This window comes from Hevea brasiliensis, chromosome 14, assembly GCF_030052815.1.
Source record: "Hevea brasiliensis isolate MT/VB/25A 57/8 chromosome 14, ASM3005281v1, whole genome shotgun sequence".
Lineage (NCBI taxonomy): Eukaryota > Viridiplantae > Streptophyta > Magnoliopsida > Malpighiales > Euphorbiaceae > Hevea > Hevea brasiliensis.
Window position 1 is genome coordinate 85527645 of NC_079506.1, and position 9561 is coordinate 85537205.

General features: G+C 29.4%; 1 pseudogene; it reads right to left on the reverse strand.

Annotated features, from left to right (window-relative positions):
• Positions 1–7334: 7334 nt before the first annotated feature.
• LOC131173050 (receptor-like protein 9DC3) overlaps positions 7335–9561 on the reverse strand; it is an 8083-nt pseudogene continuing 5856 nt past the window's right edge.

Genomic DNA, 9561 nt, shown 5'->3' on the forward strand with positions numbered 1-9561 from the left:
TGATATTTACACCTATTCAAATAAAAAAATTAAAACAAAAATCATTGACACACCTACCCATTAGGCCAGCTTTCCACACCATTTCTTGGGGTGGGTTGAAAACGACACAACCCGTCAAGTTGGGGTGGGGCGCACAAACAAACAGTGATTTAGGTTGCTAATTGCAGTGTGTTAGGAACTCTCTCTGGAGTCCTGGAAGACACATCCTACTAACTAAATCCTAATAATGAAGCATTCTCCAGCTGCGTCAAAATCCTAATAATGAATTTATTAGGTTATACAATGAAAATATTGGTTTGTAATCTCAAATTATAATTAAAATATATATGTAAATGAGATTTAATTTATTTTATGGGGGCAAAGAAACAGTGATTTAGGTTGCTAATTGCAGTGTGTTAAGCCAGGAACTCTCTCTGGAGTCCTGGAAGACACATCCTACTAACTAAATCCTAATAATGAGAGATTTAATTTATTTTATATAATTATAAAAGACTTTCAAATTTCAAATATCTTAATTACAATTAAAATGTACCTACTTTTAAATAGAGGAGTATCTTCATCAGAAAAGAGCCATTACGACTGATTAATAGCATAATAAGGTTTTGTTCGTATGTGGCAATGGTATGCCAAATTCTTTGGTGCATATAAATTAAAGTTAAACACATTTTCTGACTTTACTTTTCTCTTGTTGTTAGACATATCAATCAACATCTAAATTGAATGAAGACTTAACTCTATTCTTCACCATATTCTACACCATTCTTTATGCATAACCAGTGGAATTTGATTTCTATGACCTTTATTTCCACAAGCATTTAATTGAATGGATTCTCAAGTTTGACTTTGCTTTACTTTGATTAATAGACATATCAATCCACTTCTAATTTGAATGATAACTTAACTTTATTCTTCACCATATTCTACACCATTCTTTAAGCATAACAAGTGGAATTTAATTCTATGACATTTATTTCCACAAGCATTTAATTAGATGGATTCTCAAGTCATTGCTAGCATTTTCCTTTTTTACAATTAATTTTGATTGAAACTTAAAACTTTACAGTTTTAGAGATGATTTTAGTACTAATAAGCTAATCATTACTTGTCCTTTTAATTATAAATGTTGATATTACTAACACATAAAAAAAAAAAACAGAAAGAAAATTACTCTTCTCCAATGTAAAGAGACCAAGTACAATACCATTAATATCTTTCAAGGTTCACTGCTAAATAGATTATTTTATCAGTTATTTCAAACGTTATTATGCATAATATTTCTAGATTTATTTAAATACTTAGTTAAATCCTTGAATTTTTTACTGTATTAATTATCCTTGAACTTCTTAAAATACTTAAATGTGCAATTTCTTACTTCAGTATTTTAATTAATCAAAACGGATTGCACATAATCATAACATTTAATTCCATGCAGATATCACCCATAATTTGTTGATTGATATATCATTAATTCTGTAATTTTCAAGATATTAATTAGAGCACTTAATTTTCTTAATTAATTAAAAATAATGATAAATGAAAAACCCAAGTATATATATATATATATATATATATGAAAAATATCCCTTGGACCAATTGAAGTGAGATCTTGACAAAGTTGCTAAACGAGAATATGCTCTGGCCATCCAACTAACATTGAGCTAAGTTCAAGTGTTACATGACGCAAAATGGCTCCTAACCAGTTGATGTAACATGTGACAAGGTAGTGATTAGTTTTTTTTTTTTTTTTTTAATTATTCATAGGAGGTCTGAAGAGTGTATAATATTTGGTGGATCACAAAGCAGGAGATATCCTGGTAGTCCCTTCTATTAAATAACTTTCACCATACAGGTGATAAACTGCCAATAGTAATTAGGGAAAGTCGAATTCGATAACTTCTTATTCGTTACACCTTTAGGCTGATTTAGTAATTAATGCAAATATGTATACATATGCTATAAAAATTACAAGTTTAGAGATTTTGATTTTAAGAATTTCGAGTAGTGGATTAATTTTATAGTTTATTTTCTTCTTTTATTTTTTTGGGAAATATTTTATTTTTGATTAATTATGAAACTTCGAAACTTTGTAAATTGTAATGTTCAAAGGTTTGTTATTCAAAATATTTAAATATTTTTATTATATAAAAGTATAAATTTTTTTTTCATATTAATTTTGGTTAATTATGCTAAATTATTTCTAGAATAAAACTTTTATCCTCATTAGGAGGAATCCATCATGTACGAAGACAATCCTATAAAAAAAATAAATAAATATGAAGATAATCCTACTAGTATTTTTAATTAAGTATTAGTCTTCAGTAGTAAATGATTTTGACATAATTAAGTATTGTAATACTACATGTCGCTTCTACTATTGCTTAAAGCTTTGGAATTGTATATGCAACGCAATCTTAACTAGTGCCAGAATATACAAAGAAGATTTGTATGCTGTTCTAGCTACTGGTGGATAAAAGGAATCTTATCTTGCAACTTACAAGACGAAGAAGAAGAAATTAATTAATTAAAAAAATTAAGATGTTAAGGATTTCTCAATTTCACCTTTAAAGAGTTCAAGTGCGTAATGGGACATTATATATATATATATATATATATATATATATTAGAAAATTGGCTGCAAAGTCACAAGATCAGACATAAATTTGAATTTCAAATTTAAATGAAATTCAAAGTGTATGGGTAGCTATAATTCCTATCTCAATCCAAGCTTCAAAGGAGGTTTCACTCAAGAAGACTACTTATAACCACCAATGAATATAATGTTTGGGAGTATCATTTCCAAACAAAAACAATTAGAATTATATAAATGCATAATTATAGTTAACTGCTTCTATGAAAATAGGTATGGCTTTGAAGACCAAGTCATGAATTTTAATGCCTTCAACACTCTATTTTCCCTTGTCCATTTTCTAAAGATTAAAGCAATGACTTAATTTGTCATTTTTAATTATAAAATTTTAATAAAAAAATTTAAGAATTCATTGACACACCTACATATTAGGTCAAATTTCCACACCATTTCTTGGGGTGGGTTGGTTTGGGTTGAAAACTACACCACCCATCAAGTGGTGGGGAAAAAAAACAGTGATTTAGATTGCTAATTGCTATGCGTTAAGCCATGAACTCTCTTTGGAGTCATGGAATACATGCCCTACTGGCTATTAATTTTTTCTGTCTGAAGGAAAAAAATAAATAATGAAGCTGCAGTAGAGAATCTGAATTGATAAAGAATAATGAAATTTCAGCGCCTTCGGGCCTAAGCTTAAGGAAGTTTAGTTTGGCTCAGTTAAGTTTGCAAATAAAGTGTAAATGGTATATAATGATATACCACCTTTTGGAAGAAATTTGAAAGAGTTCTATGGACGTAAATGGACACTCTTTTAAATTTCTTCCAAAATCACTCTATTTTTACTCAGTTTATTTTATATAATGATAAATGACATTCAAATTTTAAATATCTTAATTAAAATTAAAATATATCTACTTCTAATTAGAGGAGTATCTCCATCAGAATAGAGCCACCAAGACTGTGATTAATAACATAATAAGCCTTCATTCGCATGCGGCAATGGTAGACCAAATTCTTTGGTGCATAAAAATTAAAGTTAAACATATTTTCTGGCTTGCTTTTCTTTGATTATTAGACATATCAATCAACTTCTAATTTGTATGATGAGTAAACTCTATTTTTCATCATATTCTACACGATTCTTTATACATAACAAGTAGAATTTATATTCTATGACCTTTATTTCCACAAGCATTTAATTGGATGGATTCTCAAGTTTGACATATCAATCCACTTCTAATTTGAATGATGACTTAAGTCTATTTTTCACCATATTCTACACCATTCTTTAGGCAAAACAAGTGGAATTTAATTTTTATGACATTTATCTCTGCAAGCATATAATTAGACGGATTCTCCAGTTTGACTTGGTTTTTCTTTGATTATTAGATAATATCAATCAATTTCTAATTTGAATAATGACTTAACTCTATTTTTCACCATATTCTACACCATTTTTTAAGCATAACAAGTGGAATTTAATTTTTATGATATTTATTTTCACAAGCATTTAATTTGATGGATTCTCAAGTCACTACTAGCATTTTTCTTTTTTACAATTAATTTTGATTGAAACTTAAAAATTCATAATTTTAGAGACGATTTTAATACTATTAAGCTTTGTCCTTTTAATTACAAAGGTTGATATTACCAACACAAACCACAAAAAAAAAAAAAAAAAAAAAATGATTCTTCTCCGATGTAAAGAGACCAAGCACAATACCATTAATGTCGTTCAAGAGGTTTACTGCTAAATAGATTATTCTATCAGTTATTTCAAATGTTATTGTACGCAATATTTCTAGATTTTATTTAAACATATAGTTAAATCCTTGAATTTTTTTTTTGATAAGCATATATATTATTAATCAAAAAGTCAAAACAAACTTAGCATGCCTTGACCATTAGACCTCCCTCGTACAACTTTTTATTGTATTAATTATCATTGAATTTCTTAAAATACATAAATGTGCAATTTCTAATTTTAGTATTTTAATTAATTAAAACGGATTGCACATAATCATAACATTTTACTCTATATAGATATCGGCCCATAATTTGTAGATTGATATATCATTAATTCTGTAATTTTCAAGACATTAATTAGAGCACTTAATTTTCTTAATTAATTAAAAAAATGATAAATGAATAAATTATGATATATATTAAAGATAGCCCTTGGACCAACTGAAGTGAGATCTTGACAAAGTTGCTGAAAGAGAAAATGTCCTCACCATCCAACTAACATTAAGCTAAAGTTCAAGTGTTCCATGACGCAAAATAGCTCCTAACCAGTTAATGTGACGTGTCACAAGGTAATGATTAGTATTTTTTTTTTTTAAGTATTCAAAGGAGGTCTGAAGACTATATAATATTTGGTGGATCACAAAGCAAGAGATAGCCCATTCTATTAAATAACTTTCACCATACAGGTGATAAACTCACAATTTGTACAATTAGGGAAAGTCTCGAGAACTTCTTGTTCCTTATCCCTTTAAACATAGTAATGAGCTGATTTAGGTAACTAATGCAAATATGTATGCATATGCTGTAGCAATTTCAAGTTTAGAGATTTTGATTTTAAGAAATTCGAGTGGTGGATTAGTTTTATAGTCTATTTTCTTTTTATTTTTAGGAAATATTTTATTTTTGGTTAATTGTGAAACTTTGAAATTTTGTAAATTGTAATGTTTATAATGTCTGTTATTTTAAAAAGTTAAAATATTTTAAATTTTTTCATATGAATTTCGGTTAATTATGTTATATTGATCTCTAGAATAAAACTCTTATCCTCATTAGAAGGAATCCATCAATGTATGAAGATAATTCTATAAAAAAAAATAAATAAAAATGAAGAAAATTCTAATAGTATTTTTAATGAAGTATTATTCTTGAGAAGTCAATGATTTTGATATAATTAAGTATTATACTACGTACTACATGTCGCTTCTACTATTGCTTAAAGCTTTGGAATTGTATATGCAATGCAATCTTCACTTGTGCCAGAAGATACAAAGAAGATGTGTTTCCTTCTAGCTATTGGTGGATAAAAGGAATCTTACCTTGCCAGTTACCCCACGAAGGAGAAGAAATTAAATGTAATGGAAGAATTCTTCAATAGTTTCAGTTTTCATTAATTTCTCCAAAATGATTATGTTATTGGCCATTCCAAATTTTTCATGTTTCAACTTTCACCTTGCACGCGCAAAGGATAATCATGGGCTGGAATTTGGGCTTTTAATCCAAATGTTACTAATCACTAATTGGTAGTTTATTGATTAGTTTATTAATATGTCCTTAATAATATACATTGAAAAAAATATCCATTAGTTCTAACAATAATTTGAAAGTTTAAGTTATTTAATTTTTAATGGAGCAGTATAATTGGAAAGTGTATTAGGAAAAAGTTAAACAAAATTTATTACCTTAACTTTATTAACTATATTTTCTTGAATTATGTAAAAATATAAGTAAGCCTATCTTATCTTTGTGGGACGAAGGGATTACAATTCAATTAAAGGAATTCAAAAAAATATTTTTATAAAATTTGTGTTTAAAATATATTTTAAAATGATAGAATTCTTTTGAGTTTTCTTAAAATAATAGGAGCAGGACGAGTAGGTAGGACAAGGTTTGTTTTCTCCTTTTCCGCACCTGCCTCATTAGGTATCAAGTGAAATGACCAAGGAGAAGGTAAAGTAGGAAGGGATTTCTTATTTTAATTCTTTAATTTTATAATAAATAAAAATATATACTTGTAATATATTATCATAACCTACAAATATACCTGGTTATGATCAATGGCATCCCAAATCTTGAAGGGGACCCTGGATAGACCTGGTGTGTGACCTCGGTGATTTCATTCAACTGAATAGCGGTAAGTCAATTGCACTTAATTAGCTTGGTATAAGACAAATTTATTATCTTCATTTTTTTTAGAAAATAAATAAAGAGAAAAACAAAAACACAAAGACTAACAAAAGGACAACTTTCTGAAAGGTCACGCATGCTGCAACAAATAAAGAATTCTACTAAGAGCGTCTTGCAACCACATCAATTCAGCTAGAAAAGAATGTGCATAATGTGCCAGTCAATCAGCACATAAGTTGGCCTCACGATAAATATGCTGAAAATGGACCTACCCATCCTTGTTCAACAAACGGCAAATATGGTCCAAGATTGATATATTGTAGCTCAAATCGGGGTTTCATTCAAAATAAAGGAATATATAGTCAGACTATAGCTCAACGATCACAAAATAGAAATTAAAATCTAACACAAGTTCCCAATCTTAGACATACAAAAACTTTCATTATTTTAAGAAAACTTCTATATGTAGAAAACAGAGACGAAGAGAGAAGCATAACAAGATAAATTTTTACATGATAGAACAATTGTGCTAGATTTGCCCCCACATTCACATGTGCTATGCACCTAAGACCGTATCTTCATTTGGCTGCATCTTCTTAGTTATTCTTCATCTACCTAACAAGGTCGAAAATTTAAAAAAAAAAAAAAAAAGAAAAGAATTGTAAGAAATTCATGGTAAATGGATAAAATCTTATAACAATAAGATCCAATATTGTGCTAATTAACAATAAGAATAATTTATTTCCTAAAAAAACAATTTAAGTATATTTATATAAAAAGAGAAAAAAAAAAAAAAAGAAAGCTAATTAACCTGAGATTATATGCAAAGCAAGAAATATCACGAAATAGTACCTGTAAACACCAGTCACATTGAAGATTAATTGCTAAATCTTTTTAGCATTCGACGCCCTTCACCTTCAACCATCCTCACAAACCATATAGGTTTTCTTGTTTTAAACACAACATAACCCATTACAACACCAAATATTACTCCACATCCATACCCTGCCAATACAGCTTTCCATCCAAATCCTTTTTTAGACTTGGAATCAATTTCTTTTGATGATGTTGGTTGTTGCCTCTCCCCATTGTCACATTTTTCTAGCGGAAATCCACACAATCCCAAATTCCCTTCATATGAAGTGTTATCAAATGTGTTGAACTGCTTTCCTTCGGGTATAGGTCCTTCAAGTTGATTATGTGAAACCCGAAACACTTCCAAAAATGTCAAATATGTCAATTGCATTGGAATCCTTCCAACAAGAAGATTTGAAGAGAGGTCTAATGATTCCAAATTGCTCAAATTCCCCAATGATGGTTGAATATTGCCTGTGAGTTGATTGTGAGACAAGTTGAGCAACTTAAGTGATTTAAGTTTTCCAATTGACTGTGGGATCTCCCCTGTGAATTTATTGCCCGACAAATCAATGGATGTAAGAAGTGTTTGGATTTTCACCAACTTAATCTCGAAGCCTTTGAGTGTTAGACTCACAGAATAATCATAATAAGAATAATTTGGTGCCCTCATGTATTTCATATTCAAATCAAAGATCATCATTGCCTTGAAATTATTGAAATACTCTGGAGGTAAAGGTCCATCAAACGTGTTGTTGGAGAGGTCAAAAATACGTAAGTTTAAAAATGAATGATGGGTGGAGGACCCTTTCACCAAACCATGAAATCTATTGGATTTTAGAATTAGAATTTGTAGCTTCGAAAGCGTTTCCAGAAAATGGGGGAATGTGTCATCTATATTATTGTTTCCGAGATCTAAAATTTCCAAATTTATACAATTGGAGATGGAAGGTGGGATTCTACCTTGCAATTGGTTACCATTGAAGTTCAAATATCTCAAGTTGCTGCCTACAGAAAACGTTTCAAGGATGGTTCCATGGAATTTGTTCATGCCCAAGTGCAATACTGAAAGATTGTTGCTGAAATTTCCCAAACATTGTGGCATGGAGCCGTTCAAACTATTGTTTGACAGGTCAAGAATTTCAAGAGAATTTAACTCGCAAACTGCAGAAGAGACTTCTCTTATCAATTTGTTGGATGAAAGAATGAGAACACTCAAGTTCACAAGTTTGAAAATTGAACTTGGAATTCGGCCATGTAACAAGTTGTTGGATAAATCGAGGTATACTAAACTTGAGAGCCTGCTTCCTTGGAAAGTGATGGGACCTGTAAAATTGTTTGAAGTTTGTAAAATAATTAGGAATTTGACCACTGAGATTGTTGTTTTAGAGGTCCAAAATTTGAAGTTGTTTAAGGTTTTCAAATGAGGAAGGAATCTCACCTTTAAAATTGTTATCGGAGAGATCCAATGATAAGTGTGATCAGTTTCAATCCAAGCATAGGCGTCAATGCCAAGGCAGGGAGTTAATGACCTTAACTAGTTCACTGTTCAAAGTCTAATGGTGCAATTGCTATCTCAATCCAAGCTTCAAGTCACGTCAAGATGACTTATAACTAGGGCCGAGCAGAATTCGGTTCAAATCGAAAAATCAAATCGAATTGAGTTAATTTGATTTAATCGGTTTGGTTTTAAAATTTAATCGGTTCGGTTCGATTTTAATTTATAAAAATTTCGGTTATTTCGGTTCGGTTCGGTTTTGAAGAGAAAAAAATCAGTTAAACCGAACCGAACCGAATAGTGATTTATATAGTCAAATCAAACCGAATCGATTTTTGAATTAATTTATTTTTATGAAAAATTTATGAATTATATTTAATTTTATATATATTAATTGTTTAATTTCATTGATTAATGGTTATTAGGTTCAAACCAAAGTTAAAATTAGACCAAATAACTTGAAAATCAAGTCTAAATTAAAAAATCAATCAAAAATTAAACCGATTGGTTTAAACCGAATCGAACTGAAATAAAGTAATTCAGTTCGATTCGATTTTTTATCAATTTTAATTCGATTCGATTTCTAAAATTGATGGTTTAATTTTTATAATTTAATTCTGTTCGGTTCGATTCGATTCGATTTGAACCGATTGCTCACCCCTACTTATAACCATCGATATGTTTGGAGTATCAATTTCCGTAGGGTTCACAAAAATAACCTTAAGTTCACAAATATATGGTACTAATCAAC